General features: G+C 54.5%; 2 long non-coding RNA genes across 13 annotated transcripts; one reads left to right on the top strand and one right to left on the bottom strand.

Moving 5' to 3' along the window:
• Positions 1-276: 276 nt before the first annotated feature.
• Positions 277-3655, top strand: LOC147359765 (uncharacterized). 5 transcript variants are annotated; one of them, XR_015140379.1, is made up of 4 exons: positions 277-710; positions 1063-1155; positions 2919-3002; positions 3486-3655. It is a non-coding gene; the product is annotated as an uncharacterized LOC147359765 (long non-coding RNA). The 5 variants fall into 5 exon arrangements; XR_015140381.1 differs by having other exon boundaries at positions 2922-3002; XR_015140382.1 differs by having other exon boundaries at positions 522-710; positions 1066-1155.
• LOC147359766 (uncharacterized) lies at positions 2102-6132 on the bottom strand. Of its 8 annotated transcripts, XR_015140375.1 has the most exons (6): positions 5988-6132; positions 5542-5738; positions 4651-4793; positions 3693-3835; positions 3280-3460; positions 2688-2990 (listed from the first exon to the last, which is right to left on the bottom strand). It is a non-coding gene; the product is annotated as an uncharacterized LOC147359766 (long non-coding RNA). The 8 variants fall into 8 exon arrangements; XR_015140372.1 differs by lacking the exon at positions 5988-6132 and having other exon boundaries at positions 2102-2990; positions 3693-3911; positions 5542-5891; XR_015140377.1 differs by lacking the exon at positions 3280-3460 and having other exon boundaries at positions 5988-6131.
• Positions 6133-16782: the final 10650 nt, after the last annotated feature.

Consider the following 16782-nt stretch of genomic DNA (forward strand, 5'->3'; position numbering starts at 1 on the left):
CAGGCAGTGTGTCCCAAATGGGGCCACTTCTCACAATCCTCTCTCTCTCTCCCCATCACTCCTGCTCTCCAGCTCTAAGAATAATGTAGAACATGAAGCTTAAAAACCTATTTACCAACATTTTAATGGCTCCAAAAGATGAGATTGCCAGTAATTTTCTTTCACTTCATCATTCCTTTAGGTATTGTCTTAGCTTTTTAAAAAAAATTTTATGATTTTTGCAGTCAATGCTTATTACTTTAATAACAGTAAAAATGTGATTTTTATGTTTTTCAGTGATTCTTCTGTGCCCCATGATGAAGGCAGGGGCCTGTCTGCAGAATGTCCCCTTGACTCACCATAAAGGAGGGAAAGATCCATTTATGACACTTCTCAAGCACCTCTTAGGCAAGGCGCTGAGTTGGAGGCATTCACATGGATACTCTCATGGACCCCAAGCAGCCGCTCTGTGATGTCATGGTCATCACTCACATTTCACAGTAAAGATGTGGGTCAGAGGGGGTAAGCGGTCTGCCAAGGTCACACAGCTGGGGCTCTAGCCACATGGGGAGGAGGTGCATGGAGAAGGGGTGTTGCCTTTCCTGGGGCTTGAAATGGTCTAGCCCATGAGTGACATGTCACCACTAAGGGAGAGCTTCTCGATTGGCTGAATGGACGTGGCCAAGGATGAGTCCTGGCTGGCTGTGAGCAGTGTCGGCAGGAAGAAGCGGGTGAGTGCCAGGCCTGGGCCGGGGGGGATGGAGGTGGAGACCTGGGCCCAGCAGAGTGGGGTGCTGGAGTGAACTGTGCCCTGAAGATGAGTCACCCACATTTTTGGGGGCAGTTTCTACAGCAGGGAGGTGTGTCAACAGCCCTGCAGACCCTGTGCCTGGGCTTCAGAAAGGAGCAAGGGGGACCCTCAGGGAGAGGCGTGAGAAGGGCTGGGGGTGTCCCACTCGTGTGGTATTTGTGGCACTGAGCCTGGGGCTGTGGTCAGGGTGACCAGTGGAAGGTGAACACAGATCTTCACGGGTGCTCTGCCAAGTAATTAGCGTGTATTGACCGTTTAACATCTCCATGAAGCAGGCAATGCTGCTGGAACTGATTCACAGATGGGGAGACTCGAGATCCAGAGAGGCAGAGAGACTGGCCTGAAGCCTCACAGCCCATAGGAAGGTGAATGCTTGTGTCCCCCAGTCAAGCAGCCCTCATCCCCAGTGTGATGGTGTTTGGAGGCAGGCATTTCCTTTGGGAAACATTTAAGGTTAGATGGGGTCACGAGGGTGGGGCCCCAGTATGGAATTAGTGTCCTTATGAAAAGAGGAAGAGACACATGATCTGAGACTACGGCAAGAAGTCTGAAAGCCAGTGAGCGAGTCCTCACCAGACCTGACCCTGCTGGCATCTCCCTCTCAGCCCCCAAGCTTCACAACCGTGTGGAGTAAGTCCTTGACGCCTGAGGCCTCAGTGTACAGTATTTTGTTACAGCGGCCCAGACTGGTTGAGCCATGGGCTGAGCTGGGTTTGCACCCCGCATGCTGGGTCTTAGCCCTGCCTTGCCTGGCCACAGTGCCATGACCTCCCTGATAGTGAATTTAGACCAGACACTGCTGCCCCAGGCCAGTGGGATGAGGAAGTGAGCTGAACACTCCTGGGCTCATGTCTTAACCTCTCTGAGCTGCAGGCAGTTCAGCCATGAATGAGGAATATAGTTGCATCCCCTTTTCTGATTCCTCCAAGTGTGAAATGAGGAATGAAATGGTAGGACATGGCATGCGTCTCGAAGGACTGCTGCAACAAATCACCACAGACAGGTGGCTTAAAGCAACAGGAGTGGATTCTCTTACAGTCCTGGAGGCTAAAAGTCCAAAAGTTGTGGGCAGGGCCGCACTGCCCCTAAGGCCTCTGGGGAAGGGTCCTTCCTGAATCCTCTGGCTTCTGGGGCCCTGCAATGTTGGCAGCTCCATCGCTGTCTGACTCCATCATCACGTGGCCTCTCCTCTGTGTCTCTGTCTGTCCCCAAATCTTGCTCTTCTTTCTCTTAGAATGATGCCAGTTCTTTTCTGATTTGTTTTTGTTGATACAACTCACTGTGATTTTAAAAATAAACTTTACATTGTGGGATAGTTTTAGATTTATAGAAAAAATTCAGAGATGGTACAGAGAGTTCCCATATACCCACACCCGTTTCCTGCTATTAATAACATCTTACATGACTGTGGTACATTTGCTACAGCTAACAAATCAGTATTGATAGATTGTTATTAAATGAACTCTGTCTTTGTTCAAATCTCAGTTTCCTGCTCCACGCTGAGGCCCCTCTTGGCCGTGGCACGTTCTCAGACTTTCTTTGTTTTGGATGACCTTGACAGTTTCGAGGGAGTCAGATATTTTGTAGAATTTCTCTGATGTTTTTCTCATGATTAGACAGGGGTGATGTGTTTTGAGAAGGAAGAACACAAACAATGCCATTCTCACTACATTATATCGTGAGCACAGGCTGTCAACACTGTTTTTGACTGTGGGTGTTGACCTTGGTCACAGGCGAAGGCAGTGTTTGTCAGGCTCTCCAGTGAAGGTCACTGCCACCCCCTCTCTGTCCTGTTTGCCTTGGAAGGGAGCCACTGTGCAGGGCCCGTGTCTGGAGAGAGGGAGGGGAGGTCCTGCTCCCTCCATGAGGGCAGAGTATCTGCAAACATTATTTAGGATTTTTTGGCGTGGGAGATTTGTCCAGATTTATTTATTTATTTATCCAATCATGTATTTATGTCAGTATGAGCTCAAGGGTAACTAGTTCATTCTTTGGAGTATAATCCCTGGCCACAGTATTTCTGTTGCTGGAGTTGTTCCAGCCGCAGCCACCAGGAGCTCTTCCTGTCGACCTTGACATGCTCCCTGGTGATGCTCTTGGTTGAATAGATCCTCTCTTTCTGACCCAGCAGGTGCCCCGGGATCATCGCGTGTGTGCCCTGCTCCATCCCAGAGTCAGCTGTTCCTCCAAGGAGTCCCGCCTGGAGAACGGGGTTAGAAGCCAACATCTGGTGCTGGGGGTGCCTGCTGCTGCCGGGTGTCACTGCTCCAGGCTCTCAGCCGACAGAGCAAGGACACGTGTGTGTGTCACCAACCCGGTGCACACGCATGTGTGGACGTTTCTGTGTGTGCCCACCTGTATCTCTATTCAGCTAGACGGGTGCTTATCCTGGTGTCTCCAGTGCCAATCCATCCCCACGGGGAACACCCCAGCCCCCTCCCCTTCTCCAACAGGGAGAACCCTGCTCCCACTGCCCGCCACCTACTCACGTGATTGTCCAGCCGCGTCTGCACGTGCAGTGGGACCGGAGCTCCAGGCCGGCGCCCCGTGGGGACAGTTTATTCCCTGGAGCACAGAGCTCCGCCTCTCTGCCTTTAGTCCCACACACACCCCGTGTCCCCGTGTTACTTCAGGCAGCTCCTTTCTCCTCTCACTCTTTGCTGTGGGTTTCTGATCATAGATATTTTCTTTTCAGATGTCAGAAATACAGGAAAGCACAGGAAAAGATTGGAAAGACCCCAGCATCTCCCTCCAGGAGAGCCTCTGTGCGTGTCGGTGTTCATCCATCCATCCTTTTCTACCCTAAATTGTACCCCGAATCAATCTTCTCTAGCTTGCTTAATAATATCATTCATTCACAGAGAACCTGCTTTCCCAAGTTTGTGAACAGGGGTGTGCTTACCACACAGCCAATGCTATGTCAGGCTCTAGAAGTTCCACGGACATCACGAGGAAAGGCCACTCTTCCCTTGAGAGGCCCCCGGCCTCGGGGGTGTGGAGATGGATGTGCTTCAAACAGTCACAGGATCAGATGGAAGACTGCACCTGGGACGCGTCATGGGAAGAACTGGCACGTGGTGCTGAGTGCTCCGGCCTGGTCCACAGGGTCGGGGGTGCTGCCCTGGGGAGGGTCCTCAGTGACGCTCTGAAGCATGACCGTGACTGGCAGAGAGGAGGGGCGAGGATGCCACCTGGCAGAGGCCATGGTCCCGGGGCATCAGGACACATCTGTGGGCGGCCAGCATGGCCTAGCGGGGGCTTCAGGGGAATCTGTGGAGACTGGCTGTGGCCACAGGCCTGGAGAGTGTGGGCAGCCCACAAAGCACACGGGAGCCCTGGCGGGGATTTGCACTGGCGGGAGTCACGATCTGATGGACTCCTGGCTGTCCTGTAAGAAGTGCTGGGGAGGCCAGGGGGACGAGGCCCAGGGGAATGAGATGAGGCTGCAGCAGCAGCAGAGAGAACTGGCCATTTTGGGTGATGTCTTAGCGGTGGTGTCCCCCGTAGGCCCTCATGCCACCCAGACCCGATCAGAGAGTCCTCCCCAAGCTCTTCTCTGCCCCCAGGCCTTTGCATGCGCTGGCCTCTGCCCCTGGTCCCTGCACACACTGCTGCCTTCCCTTGGTCACAGCTCAAGCGCTGGAGTTCCCCTCTCAAGCCAGCCTCCTGCTCTCCTGACCTCAGCACCAGACGCAGTCCCAGAAGTGTCCTCCTGCCCACGTCCCCTGCCACCGCCACACCACGGGACCCTGCATGGTGACTGGGGACGCGGCAACCTTGACGCTGGCAGGAGCGGTCCAGGCTGCTGGCTGCACAGGACGACCCACGTGCTGAGACAAAAGGCGCACATGTTCACTCACGGGGGTGGAGACTTGGATGATTCCAGGTTCAGATGAGCCAGGGATCCCGCACAATATGCCTGAGGCTCTAGATGGTGGGGGTCGGAGATGGCCCCTCAGCAGTGCCTCCCGTTGTCAGGTCCGGGGGCTGTGGCTCCTGGCACCTGTTCCCACCACTGGGAGTGACTTATGGCCCAGTCTGGGGCTGGCCAGCGTGATCAGGGACGAGAGTGCTCTAATTACCAAACGTCCCGCATGATTAACTAGGAAATTAATAAGCCGAGCATTCCCTCTCCACCTGGTGAGCATCTCGGAAGCCCATAAACATGCCGGCATCCGAATGCCGCTGCGAGGTGTCCCCCCACCCTGCCTGCATCCGTCAGCACCTGGTGATTTATGGTCCTTTCCAGAATGTCTCCATGCCAGGGCCTCGTTCCAGAAACCGGAACCGGGTCTCAGCGCCCACTTACTGCCCACCTGCTCGCTGGAGACCATCAGGCTCAGCCCCCAACCCCCTGCTCTGAGTCTGTCACCTCCTCTGCCCCTGCCTTGCCATTTGCACAATGGCGGTGGCACTGCCCAGTGTGAGCCTGTCCTCAAGGTCAAACTGGACGATGCCCTGACGGGTGCTGCTGCTTTCTCCCTCTGCCCTGCCTGCTGGAGGAGTCCCTGACCTGGTGAACTGAGTCTGAGGTCTGTCCCTTGTCCTGTGTGTGGGGGGGTGGATCAGGAGGCTTCTGCCACATTTCTTGGTCCTGCGTGTCCCCCGTGGGGGGCTCCAGGCATCAGTGGCTCTTTACCCGCCCCCCTCCTTTCCTGCTCCCCCTCCCAGGAGTGAGCCGGCAGTATGGCACTGGCTTTGTCCCGGGCTCAGCCGCCTCACATTTGGGGTGGGGGACCCTCTGGACTGACCTGAATCTCTCTTTCAGTCAAGCTGTCACTCCAGCCTGAGCGGGTCTTTCTTGCTCCTGTTGAAGAACAGTTTCTCTTCCCTTTGGCCGTGATTCCCACGTGGGCTTCTCCGGGAGGAACGGAACTGAGCAGTGTGAGTGCAGGTCTCAGGCGGCCAAGCCGTGAGCCACGGCGCTCTGAGCAGAAACTCCGCAGGGCTGGGTGGGGGGCCGTGGAGGATCAGCCACTGGTCTTGGGCTTGCAGGAGGGGGCAACAGACGGGGTGGCCTGGGGCCTGCTCAAGCTCCGGGTTCCCTGTGCCCCAAGATGGTGGTGGCTGTGATGCCACACCCCCGGCCCAGGGCACGCCCGGCACAGCTGCCTCCTCCTCCCTCACTCCTCAGGCCCACGGAGGGCAGGACAGTGGTGGGGGCATTACAGGTTGGCAGAGCTCCAGACCCCACAACCTGGGCCATGGTCGCATCCTCCTCTCCTTCCCTCGGTGGCCATGGAGCCTGCGGCACCCTGGGGCCTCGGTTTGTCATCTGCAGTGTGGGCGGTGCTGCCTCCTCTCCCAGGAGGGTTGTGAGCCTTAAAGGGAGGTCCTGAAGGGAGCCCTGGGGGAGCAGCCCTGGGGAAGGGGATGGGAGTCCTTGGGGGAGGGGGAGTGGCTTGGGTGGCCAGGAGCCGGCCCAGAGGCAGGAGCGCAGGACGGAGTTGCTGGAAGATGTTGTTCACCAAACGTGTCGCACTAGCAGCAATTTGTCCCACTTTTGAGGTCATTTTTCTCTTGGACTCACTTTTGAGCATTTCAAACTCATTTGTCCTCTGGAAGTAAATTTCCAGCCATGGGCTCATTTCAGCCATTGGTCAGGCGGATGTGGGCCGGGAGGGCACAGCGTTGGCAGAGGCCAGGCTCCGGGAGGCTGGCAAGGCAGCGGACCCTGGGAGGGTGCTGCGGGGCCTTGGGAGCCGAGAGGAGACCCCTCCTCTGTGAAGGTTGATGGCAGCAGGCTCAGCCCCATCTAGACCCGCTCAGGAGATGAATTCCCTTTGGATTAGCGTTAAGTATATTAAAAAAAAAAAATCAGGGCCCAGAAAAGTGAGAATTAAGTAGAATTTAATATTCATCACGCCTCTGGAGAGGGAAGATTTCCTAAGTTTAGAACTAATACAAGGAATCAGGAGAGAAAATATGGACAGATTTGACTGCATAAAAATGAAAATCTTCTGCATGTCAAAATTAAACCACCAAATAAAAAGGCAAAAAAATATGGCCTGGGAAATATATTTGCAGCAAATATGACAGACAGAGGCTTAATTTCTTTATTAAATAAAGAGCTTATAAGAATATCTGCAAAAACATAGAAATGCATATGATGTAAAGTTCAGACTTTTTTTTTAAAAGAGAAGGAGGTGTTTAAACGATAGGGAAAAACAAACGAAAATCTTACACGTGGAGGAAAACCTGTGTGCAAGCACCATGATGTTGAGAGTGAATTTTATGGACTGGTGCTTTTTTTATGTCTATTTTTTCTTTCTATTTTCCTAGAATTTTCAAAAAAATTTTAAAGAGTATGCTTTACCCTGCAAAAAGTGTGATGGATTCGTGAATATATTTGCTGTATTATTACTGTTAACAATTCTTATTTTAAAAATTTTTACTGATATACAGTTGACTTTCAGTGTTAATTTCTGCTATACAGCAAAGTGACTCAGTTATGTATATTAATATATATATATATATGTTCTTTTCCATTATGGCTTATTACAGGATATCGAATACAATTCTCTGTGCTCTACAGTAGGTCGTTGTTCATTTATCCTATATACACGAGTTTGCGTCTGTTAACCCCAAACTCCCAGTATCGTCATCAACCTCGTTACTATTATTGGAAGTAGCAGCAATACTCACTGTTTCTTAAGCAGCTGCTGATATGAGATGCGTGCACTGCTGTGTGTGTGAAGCATTTTCCACTCATCATTTCATTTAATCCACACAACACCCCTGGGAAGCAGGTATTATTATCCCCACTTTAACGATGTGAAAACTGAGGCTCAGAGAAGTTAAGGCCTCTGGCAAGGGTAGGACAGCTAAGTGGGAGATGTGGATGTGAACACGGGGCTTGGACCTCAGGTTGCCCCAGGGTGGCTAAGTGACGGCTGGGATGGGAGTGGAGAGGCCCTTCCGTGGCCCCACTAGCCCCCAGGGCAGTGCTAAGATCGAAACCCACCTTGTGTGCAGATGGGCTGAAGGAGCCCTTGCCCTCCAGGAAGGGCAGTGTGTTCCAGCCTTGCCTGTCTCACTCCCTTCCCAGTAAAATAGAAACCAATCCAGACAACGCCAGGAGTTGAGAGGGCTCAGGAGGCCCTGGCAGGAGGCATGCATTTGCAGTTCCACACGTGCACAAAATGTTTATTAGAAATCTGACAACAAGGCCAACGTATTCTTAGACTAATTGACTAAGAATCCTTGAACTTGACACAACTTGGGGAAAAATAACAGAGAAACGATGCAAAAAAGCTCAGAAGCAGCTCAGCTCTTCTTTCTGGGTCAGCACGTGCTCTGGTGATTCCTGTTATGCTTATGCTGAGAAGGAGAAGGAGCCCTGAGACTCATCATTCAAGATGGTCCTTGAAGCCTTCAAAATGGGAACAAACTGGGGGGTAAAACCCCACACAGATGGGCCGTGTCACCTACCCTACGCATAGCCCTGGGCTCAGAGGTGAAAACAGCTTGGCCCTGGGGTGGTGTGAGCCCTGGGCGCAGTAGACGCTTTCCTGGAGGAGGTGTTTATGTTACTGAGCCCACAGGAAGGCTGCAGGTCCTGAAAGGTGAGACACAGGGAGGGCTGAGGAGACTTGGCAAGTGGCTTTTGGTGGCACTCGGGATCTCTGTGGAGAAGCCGCAGGAGGTAAGCGAACCCTGAGAACTGGAAGTGGTCACTCTGCCTGGGCCTGTGGCCTCTAGGAGATGGGCAGGTGGTCACAGGCTTCAGAATCACAGTGTCTTTGGGGAACTAAAAGGAGAGATTCAGCTATCATCTGGGGCTAGTGAGGTGGCTGTTAGTGGAGAAGAGAAACTCTGACTTCCCCATCTTCTGGAACTCTCCTCCAAGGAAGCTATTGTCCATGTTTTACAGAAGAGAAAACTGAGGGTCAGAGCCACAGCCCCACAGCCTTCCTGGTGCTGGTCCCTGTGGCCCGAGATGTGGCTCCCTGCCACGGTGCACAGCACCCTCCAGGTCGGGTGCCAAAGGAGGGCACCCTCGTGAGGCCAGCCTCCTTAGGGCTCCTCCTGGCCCATCCTGTTTGCGGCTGTCCTGGGCAGACCGCTGGTCCTCAGCACACAATGGGCTATTGAGCCTGAGCCCCTTAGCCACCAGGCCAAGTTGGACTCCCCTGATGTCCAAGGCCTCAGCCGAGCAGATGTGTGCAGTAGGTGCTCCATAAATGCTCTCCAAACAACCAAATCCAGAGACTAAGTGCAGCTGGGGCAACTCTGGGGCGGTCTACCCTGACTCCAGATAAAATGAACGCAAGCTGTAGTCACATGTTCTGAAAATGTCACTTCAACTCAATTCACGTGATGTCATCTGCCCCCAAGTCTTCCCCATCCTTCCTCTCAGTTCAACCCCAGACCTCAGATCCAACTGTCTTCAGTTTTCACCTTGACTCAATCCAAATCAAATTGGGTCAGTTTCCTTTCAATGCCATTCTATTGAATTCTTTCTCTAGAATTCGATTTCCTTTCTTTGATTTGGCAAAATTCAATTCCTTCAATTCATTTCAGTTGGCCTCAGACCAGTTTGGGGACTTTAACCCAATCCTGGCCAATAATTCAACTACAAATACTTTTCCAATCGGATCCAAGATGACTCAACTTGCTTCAGGGCCCCAGCTGGTCCCTAGGCATCCTCCCACGTGTGAATCACTGCGATCATCCTCCACGTGTCTTTTGAGCTCCTGAGCCCTGCAGGGTGCTGTCCTTCTGATGTGGGATGACAAAGAGGCTCCTTTCTGGAGAATAAGCTGGAAGGAGATAAAATGTGCATGACTGCTTGCTTTGGGTGAAGCTGTCTCCAGTCTGTCACTTCCTGTTCTCCCTGTGATGCCCCCAAGAGAAGGTGTCTGTGTTTCAGAGTCATAGTCCCTGTTGGAGGGCTGGGGAAGCAGAGGCACACGGCTGAAGTCCACAGCCTTACAGCATAAGTGCTCAGATCTTGAACCTGGGCTACTTGACAGCAAAGCTCTCTAGCTTGACGTTTCCATGAGAAAATAATAGCAATTCAGTCAATGAATTTGTTCAACAACATTGAGTGATTCCAAGGAGCTGATCATTGTTTTAGGCAGTGGGGATGCGGAAGTAGGGGCGGCAGCCACGTTCCAGCCCCATGGGACGTGGTCCAGTGTGGGGGGAGATGGAAGTTCACACGAGCAACACGTGGGTGTCCCCAGCTTTGGTGGGAGTGGGGAAGGTCAGGAGAAGATTCCAGGGGGTGGTGGTATCATGACTGCACATAGTAAGCACTGGATAGGTACAGCTGAATGAGGGAATCACTGAGTCACGACCTTCCTTGGCTTTCAGGGGATGACCCTCACCTGGTCCAGTCCTTGCTTGAGCCTAGAGCACTACCCTCCTGGTCACAGGTCAACACAGTGGCCAGAGCCATCACCATTTGGTCACAGACTTTGTGCCGAGTAGCTTCCTTGCTTCAGTTGACACCAGTTTCTTCACCTGCTTCTTGTTGTACCTGAATCCCAGCTTTTCTTCTGATGCTGGAAATGATTGAAGGCAGGAGAAGGGTACGACAGAGGATGAGATGGTTGGATGGCATCACTGACTCAATGGATACAAGTTTGAGTGAGCTCTGGGAGTTGGTGATGGAAAGGGAAGCATGGTATGCTGCAGCCCATGGGGTTGCAAAGAGTTGGACATGACTGAGCGACTGAACTGAACTGAACTGAACGTCAGCCCAGCTACCACAGATTCAGCCACCATATCAGTCCTTCCAATCTTCAGTCCTTCCAGACTCACTGACTTCAGCTGCCCTGGGTTCTCACTCGGGTAGTTTCTCATGGTTTTACCTTCCTGGGTGACCTTTGTTCCTCTGAAAGCTGTAAGACTTTTATAATGAGGCATACGTGCACAGAGGGTACTCCCAGAGGTGGATATAAATGGATGGAGGTCAAGAAGGTCTAAATAGAAATGCAATGAGTGCAATAGAAAGAAAGGGATTGAAGGAGTTGGAGCAAGTTGGGAGACATCGACTTTTCCTGTGGGAGGCATACATTCAGGATAGAATAAGTGGGATTCTCAGGGACCACCACAATATTCTCCCCCATGAAATTAAAAGACACTTGCTCCTTGGAAGAAAAGCTATGACAAACCTAGACAGCATATTAAAAAGCAGAGACATTATTTGGCCAACAAAGGTCAAGAGATCTGGACCATAAAGAAAGCTGAGCACTGAAGAATTTATGCTTTTGAACTGTGGTGTTGGAGAAGACTCTTGAGAGTCCCTTGGACCCAAGGAGATCCAACCAGTCCATTCTAAAGGAAATCAGTCCTGAATAGTCATTGGAAGGACTGATGCTGAAGCTGAAGCTCTAATACTTTGGCCACCCGATGTGAAGAACTGACTCATTGGAAAAGACCCTGATGTTGGGCAAGATTGAAGGCAGGAAGGGCACGACAGAGAATGGGATGGTTGGATGGCATCACTGACTCTATGGACATGGGTTTGAGCAAGCTCTGGGAGTTGGTGATGGACAGGGACACCTGGCATGTTGCAGTTGCAAAGAGTCAGACACGACTGAGTGACTGAACTGACTGAACTGACATCTTCTCTGACCCTCTCCCAGCAATGTGGAGGAGTGAGCTTTTCAGCACCTCGCCTCTGTGGACAGCGCCCAGCCACCCAGCCACCTGGCTGTCCTTTCTACCTTTTCTGTCCATATCGCCTGTCCTTACCTCATCCTCTGCTTGACGCATTTATCAGACAGCGAATTCGACCAAAGGGGCTGCAGAAGGACCAACAAACTGTCCCCCCAGGGAGAGTGCGATTCTTTGGAGACAGACAGAACTGGATTCAAGTCCTGGTCTTTGCCTTGTCACAACTTTGACTCCCATTTCCCCACCTGTCATGCTGAGTGACTATGAGGAGTTAACAGGGTGGTATTTGTCAGATGCTTGATGGAGAGCAGGGCTTCAACAGCTGTTTGCTTCTTCCCTCTAAGTCGCATGTATCAACTTTCCCAGGGATTCCTAATGCCTGAGCCAGATGGCTGAGGAGCAGACATCTTGGCAAACTGGTGGGGGAGATTGTCTTTAGCAAGCACCACGCTGAGGCTCACCTTGGTGTGGGGAGGAGAAGCAGCTATGTTTTGACATCTCCCAGGTCTTTTCTGGGAGTGAGGGGGTGCGACAGCTAATGATGGGCTCTACAAGGGCAGTGCTTGACTCAAGCGATGGAGAGTGGAAGGTAAGATTCCAGCCACGTGCATGATACTGGGGAGACTGGATGGCAACTTGCCCCTGTCATCATCTTGTTCCATGGCTGCCTGCCCATCCCTGACTGCGTTGGCCCTTTTGACAGTAAACGTCCTCCCCCACCCCACACGCACCTCATAAGAGGCTAAGACAGAACCATAGGAGGAGAGAAACAAGGGTCTGCCTGGAACTTGTCAGGATGCCCTCACCCCAAGGCTGCTTTTGGGTGATGGTCCTGGGGATATCTGGGCATATCATACTAGACTCAGAATTCCACCTCATTCCTGCCCCAGCCCCTGCAATGGGGGCATTCTATCTCGTTCACTGCTTTTTCCTCCTCCGTGATGTGGCTGCCCCCCGTGCTGGTTTCTTATGGTACTGGGTGGCCTGATGGCACATCGGGCTGTCATTGCCATAGCCTGCATGATGCGTGACTCACCAGAAAACTGCACGAGGTGAGTTCTTTCCGGGAGGCCCGTCCCCAGAGAGCTGGTCTCCAGACCCCGAGGGAAGATGGGTTTTCCTCTAGGGAAGTTCAGATCGCAGTCATTTCACAACAGGTTGTTCCTAAGATAGGTCAGCTGGGAACACACTCCAGGCTCCCCTCTCCTGGGCGGGCACGTCTGCTGGCCCTTCAGTGAGGATACTGGCCTTGCGGCCTGGCCTTTGCTCACAGGTACCAGTTTGCTGTGCCTGCAGCCTCTGGGCCCTCCCACTGAGGCTCTGTCCCACCTCTCGGAGCCTCAGGTTTTCTATCTGCAGAACAGGGAGAAGAGGATGACACCTAACAGAGAGGGTGACGCGTGCCAGCCGCTGACTGTGCCGTGGGGAGTGTCACCCAGGTTAAGCTTTCTTGTGGGATGTGGCGGGGGGCAGGCACAGGTCTGGGATCCTGCAAAGCACACCAGGGATGGCCCATTAGGAGACTTGTGAACCTCTCTTAGCTCCTGCCTCTCTGTCTGGCAAATGCAGGATGCGATGAGGTCGACCTCTGACCCCCTCAGTGGAGTTTCTCTAGTTATATAAACTGATACTCAACCTGCTCGAATTACACAGTGGGTGCATCAGGTGAATCCCTCTGAAAACCAGCCCCACTGTAAGCTGCGCCAGGCACACACCATCCCATGCCTGAAATAAGACTGAGGCCAAGCCCTTCCCAGAAGAGGAAGCTGAAGGTCAGGGAGGTCCCCTGGTGGTCCTCACAGTGCATAGTGTGTGTGTGGTTTATCTGGGGTAAATGTTAGTTGGTCTAATTCTTTAGCTTGTGCTTGGGCCCTTCTCTGGCCTCCCCTACTCCTCTCATGAACCTCAGATGTCACAGTAGTTCCCCCGTGAGGCCATCTGGGTCTCAGCGAGAGCCAGATCCAGACCAGATAGGAGAGTCTACCAGCTGGTTGTCACACAGCAGGCTGGGTCGGGGGCGGTGAGGTGCTGGCTCCAGTCCTGCTCCCATTGCCAGCCCAGCCTGTCTTTACCTGGCTCTCTGGTGTTTAGACCCTGCCCCAGTCCACAGCCCCCAGCCTGCAGGCCCCAGTCTGCAGCACCCCAGTCTTCAGCCCCCAGCCTGCAGGCCCCAGTTTGCAGCACCCCAGCCCACAGGCCCCTGCCTGCAGGCCCCAGTCTGCAGGCCCCCAGCCCACAGGCCCCTGCCCGCAGGCCCCAGTCTGCAGGCCCCCAGCGCGCAGGCTCCAGCCCGCAGGCCCCAGTCTGCAGGCCCCCAGTGCGCAGGCCCCCGCCCGCAGGCCCCCAGTCTTCAGCCCCTAGCCCAGAGGCCCCAGTCTACAGGTCCCCAGTCTGCAGGCCCCCAGCCCACAGGCCCCAGCCCGCAGGCCCCTACCTGCAGGCCCCCAGTCTGCAGGCCCCCAGCCCACAGGCCCCAGTCTATAGACCCCCAGCCCGCAGACCCCCACCCGCAGGCCCCCAGTCCACAGGCCCCCGGCCTGCAGGGAGGTTCAGAGCCACCTCACGTGGAAAGCTGGGGGGTACTGGAGAGTCCGAGGGGGGAGAGCTGTCCCCGTTGCTGGGCCATGTGCCGGTGTGTGTGAGAGTGACGGAGTTAATTTCCCAAACACCATCTGAGCTGAGTGCATTTTGATGAGGGTGATGGTTTTTTAAATTTTAAATTAGAAATTACATTTTTACCTCTGCCAAAATAAAGATGAGAAATCAGATAAATCTGGTTCGAAAAGGGCTGGAACCGGGGAACGTGTGTCTGACAGACTCTCTGCTGAGCAAACAGACCCGGATGCCAGTGTGTGTCTGGAGCTTGGTCCCCGGGACTCTGGGCTGCCGGGGCCTCTGTAGCCCCAGCCAAGCTGTCTGCAGAGCCGGGGGCGGTGGGGCTGCACACACGGGCTGGGCTCCCGGGAGGGGCGGTGGCCTGGACACCCCAGGAACCTGCTTCCTCCTTCCTGGAACCTCCAGGTCACATGCTGGCTGCAGTGCTGAGCGTCTCCGGGGCTGGTGGGGGTGGTGGGCTCAGCCCATCGGTCTCCCCCGGCATCTTTGAGAGACCATTCTGATGCTGTTGCCTCCATTCTACTGTTGGGGAAACTGAGGCCCAGGAGCCTGGCTGGGTGGGTGGGGCGGGGGGGGAGCGCTGTGGCTGGAGCAGGGGACCCGAGGGCAAAGGCTCCCTCCCTTCCTGCACAGGGTCAGTACGGCGGGTGTGGGACCTGCAGGGCAGTGGGACGGGCCGGGGGCACTGGCTCTGACTGTCTGTGAGCCCCTCCCCCCTGCCCTGCCCTATCTGCAATCAATTCACATCATCTGCTCCCTCTGCCAGCTGCTGTGTAATGTCAGTTCTCAAACAGCAGCACAACAGAAGACAAGGAGCCGTGCCCTCCCCACCGCCCAGAGACCCGTCTGCGAACCTAGGACCCTCAGCTACTCTTCTCCAGCCTCCCTGCACCCTGCCGAGGGTGTTCATTTTCTGGGCCAGCGCCCCTCAGCCCAGTGGAGCCCAGACTCGCTCTGCCCTCCGAGGCTCACCAGTGACCCCCGCCTCCAAGTCTCTGTCCCCACCTCCCTAGCTACCCTGGGAACCCCTAGGTACCTGACGGCAGGACATTTTCCTGGCTCACGGGAGCCTCTTGTTAACTGTCAGAGTCCAGGGAGGGAGTGTGCATGGTGTCAGAGAAGGCCCTCGGTTCTCTGGAAATAGGTGAGGCCAGGTCTGTGGACCGACCACCTATTCCCCCATGCCCTCCAACCCCCACCCCCCGGCATCCTAAAGTCAGAGCTTGTGAGGTCACACTGCCCATCCCTGCTGTGGCCAAGCCCTGTGGCCTGACTGTGCACGGGCCACCCAGCCCCCCTCCACCCACACCATCCAGGTGGCCCATCCTGGTGTCCACAGCCTTCCCTCCAGAACCCTGGACTTCTGGTCTGCCTTCAAGGCCACGTCCATGGGATTCTTTTAAAAAGTGAGATTAAGAAAGCCCCATGCTAGAATCTGACCACAGAATACTCCTCAGAATAAAAGGGAAGGAACTCGGGTTCACGGAGAACCTTGGATGGATCTCAAGGGCATTAGGCTGAGGGAAAAGAGAGAGCCGATCTCAAAGGTCACAAACTGTGTGATTCTCTTTATATAACTTTCTCCAAGGGCCACGGTGATAGAGATGAGGACGGAGAAGCGGCTCGGGGCGGGGGCACGGGGTGGCGTAGGGGCAGCACTGATGGGACAGCGGGGAGCTTCCTGGGGACCCGCGCTCTGCCCCTCGACTGTGGAGGCTTTGCAGGGGCGTGTGTGTGACACGGTCTGCAGAAGCATGCACAGATGTGCACGCACGTACACACACACACGCACAAACACATGTACATGGGTTTCAATGTATCTCTCAGGAGGGCACAATGCCACTCACAGCAAGGGCCCTGGCCTGGGCTGCAAGGCTGGAGGGTGGTGGTGCAGGCTCAGAATCCACCCTCTCCTCCCACATGGGGGGAGCTGCATGCCCACCCCAGGGCAGCCCTGTTCTGGGCTCCGTGAAAGTGAAAGTCACTCACTCGTGTCCGCCCAAAGGCCCCCAGTCCTCTGCTCCCAGCGCTGACCCCCAGGCTCACAGCAGCGGCGTCTGCTCCTCTCCACCCCAGCCCCACGGGTCTCTCCTCCAGGGGCTCAGCCCGATGCTGCCGCAGGCTCCCTTTCGCCTGCTCAGCCCTGTCTCTGGGGTCTCCCCTTCCCTGTGCGGGCTCAGAGGAAACCCCCTTTCTCTGTTTCCTGCCTGACCCAAAGGCCGCCCCCCTCCCCGCCTGCCGGGTGACCCCACTGAGCCCGTCTGGCTCCTTTCTCTGTCTTGATGACACTTTGTCCTCAGTGTGGCTGGAATAGGTGGACCCCTGATTTTTTCTTCTGGGGGGATAGAGGAAAAGCATCAGTTGTTTTTAGATATCCAAACGCTGGTGGTCAGGTGAGGGACAGTTCCTGGCCGAGGAAAAATTCCCAGCTCCCTGCTGGTCAGAGGCTGCCCGCCACACCCAGGGGGGCTTCCTGCCCCGGCCCAGCTCTGTTCCCATTCAATCCAATGTCATGGGCCCTGATGGGGGTGTCTGGGACTGCAGGGCTCAGACCCGGTGAGGGCGCGTGTCTATTACCGACCTTGGCCCTTGCAACCTCCCCCTGAGGCCCCTCTTGCCCTTTCATCTGAGCTCTTTCAGTCTGGGCATCCCCAGCTCCAAGGGTCGTCCCTGACTCTGACCCAGGTCTGGGGGCTCCCCTGCTCAGCCCTACCACTCTCTGCTCCCAGCGTCTCCTCTCTGTCTTCCCC

This window comes from Bos grunniens, chromosome 14 (genome assembly GCF_055505025.1).
Source record: "Bos grunniens cultivar Pamir isolate PY7600 chromosome 14, Bosgru_T2T1.0, whole genome shotgun sequence".
NCBI classification, from domain to species: Eukaryota; Metazoa; Chordata; class Mammalia; order Artiodactyla; family Bovidae; genus Bos; species Bos grunniens.